The following is a 2,500-nucleotide window of genomic DNA, read 5'->3' as shown; positions in this document are numbered from 1 at the left end:
CACTTAAGACAGACATCCCCTGCCCGCCCTCTGAGTCCGCCAGTGCTGTCAATAGACTAATATCGTTGGTCAAACTTTAGTTAGGTAAACCCTATACCTGTGTAGTAAATGGGACCTCCTCTTCCAGTCTTTGGATGTGTATTTGGGTGTATCAGAAACCATCATCTTGTTGAAAAAGAATACCTTTGATTTTGACTTGACTGAAATATGTGTATGGGAAATAACTAGATGACTAGTGTTAGGGTTAGTGAGTGTGTATATGTATGTATGTATGTATGTGTGTGTGTGTGTGGTGTGTGTGTGTGTGTGTGTGTGTGTGTGTGTGTGTGTGTGTGTGTGTGTGTGTGTGTGTGTGTGTGTGTGTGTGTGTGTGTGTGTGTGTGTGTGTGTGTGTGTGTGTGTGTGTGTGTGTAGTGTGTGGTGTGTGTGTGTGTGTTGATATTTACTCATTTACTCCATTCTGAGAAATGTCACCTCAGACAGTTACATGAACCTCTTACAGGGAAGCATGAAGGGGTAGGTGAGGCTCTTCCCTCCTCTTTTCTCTTCCTGTGTAACCTCCCCTGACTAGCTTCCTGTGTAACTTACCCTGACTAGCTTCCTGTGTAACCTACCCTGACTAGCTTCCTGTGTAACCCACCCTGACTAGCTTCCTGTGTAACCTCCCCTGACTAGCTTCCTGTGTAACTTACCCTGACTAGCTTCCTGTGTAACTTACCCTGACTAGCTTCCTGTGTAACCTACCCTGACTAGCTTCCTGTGTAACCCACCCTGACTAGCTTCCTGTGTAACCTACCCTGACTAGCTTCCTGTGTAACCCACCCTGACTAGCTTCTTGTGTAACCCACCCTGACTAGCTTCCTGTGTAACCCACCCTGACTAGCTTCCTGTGTAACCCACCCTGACTAGCTTCCTGTGTAACCCACCCTGACTAGCTTCCTGTGTAACCTACCCTGACTAGCTTCCTGTGTAACCCACCCTGACTAGCTTCCTGTGTAACTTACCCCGACTAGCTTCCCGTGTAACCTCCCCTGACTAGCTTCCTGTGTAACTTACCCTGACTAGCTTCCTGTGTAACCCACCCTGACTAGCTTCCTGTGTAACCCACCCTGACTAGCTTCCTGTGTAACCTCCCCTGACTAGCTTCCTGTGTAACCCACCCTGACTAGCTTCCTGTGTAACCTCCCCTGACTAGCTTCCTGTGTAACCCACCCTGACTAGCTTCCTGTGTAACCCACCCTGACTAGCTTCCTGTGTAACCCACCCTGACTAGCTTCCTGTGTAACTTACCCTGACTAGCTTCCTGTGTAACCTACCCTGACTAGCTTCCTGTGTAACCCACCCTGACTAGCTTCCTGTGTAACCTACCCTGACTAGCTTCCTGTGTAACCCACCCTGACTAGCTTCCTGTGTAACCCACCCTGACTAGCTTCCTGTGTAACCCACCCTGACTAGCTTCCTGTGTAACTTACCCCGACTAGCTTCCTGTGTAACCTCCCCTGACTAGCTTCCTGTGTAACTTACCCTGACTAGCTTCCTGTGTAACTTACCCTGACTAGCTTCCTGTGTAACCCACCCTGACTAGCTTCCTGTGTAACCTCCCCTGACTAGCTTCCTGTAACCCACCCTGACTAGCTTCCTGTGTAACCTACCCTGACTAGCTTCCTGTGTAACCCACCCTGACTAGCTTCCTGTGTAACCCACCCTGACTAGCTTCCTGTGTAACCTACCCTGACTAGCTTCCTGTGTAACCTCCCCTGACTAGCTTCCTGTGTAACCCACCCTGACTAGCTTCCTGTGTAACCTACCCTGACTAGCTTCCTGTGTAACTTACCCTGACTAGCTTCCTGTGTAACCCACCCTGACTAGCTTCCTGTGTAACCCACCCTGACTAGCTTCCTGTGTAACCTACCCTGACTAGCTTCCTGTGTAACCCACCCTGACTAGCTTCCTGTGTAACCCACCCTGACTAGCTTCCTGTGTAACCCACCCTGACTAGCTTCCTGTGTAACCTACCCTGACTAGCTTCCTGTGTAACCCACCCTGACTAGCTTCCTGTGTAACCCACCCTGACTAGCTTCCTGTGTAACCTACCCTGACTAGCTTCCTGTGTAACCTCCCCTGACTAGCTTCCTGTGTAACGTACCCTGACTAGCTTCCTGTGTAACCCACCCTGACTAGCTTCCTGTGTAACCTACCCTGACTAGCTTCCTGTGTAACCTCCCCTGACTAGCTTCCTGTGTAACTTACCCTGACTAGCTTCCTGTGTAACTTACCCTGACTAGCTTCCTGTGTAACCTCCCCTGACTAGCTTCCTGTGTAACCCACCCTGACTAGCTTCCTGTGTAACCTACCCTGACTAGCTTCCTGTGTAACTTACCCTGACTAGCTTCCTGTGTAACCCACCCTGACTAGCTTCCTGTGTAACCTACCCTGACTAGCTTCCTGTGTAACCTACCCTGACTAGCTTCCTGTGTAACTTACCCTGACTAGCTTCCTG

General features: G+C 49.9%; 1 protein-coding gene across 1 annotated transcript in view; it reads right to left on the bottom strand.

The window, feature by feature from the left end:
• Nucleotides 1–2,500, bottom strand: part of ca14 (carbonic anhydrase XIV) — a gene marked incomplete at both ends in the record, with an annotated part of 18,268 nt that overhangs the window by 10,538 nt on the left and 5,230 nt on the right. The gene's annotated exons all lie outside the window — the stretch shown is intronic.

Source organism: Nansenia antarctica (genome assembly GCF_963989245.1).
Source record: "Nansenia antarctica genome assembly, chromosome: 10".
Taxonomy (NCBI): domain Eukaryota; kingdom Metazoa; phylum Chordata; class Actinopteri; order Argentiniformes; family Microstomatidae; genus Nansenia; species Nansenia antarctica.
Note: the sequence above shows the minus strand (reverse complement) of the source record. Positions and strands in the feature narration are given on the sequence as shown.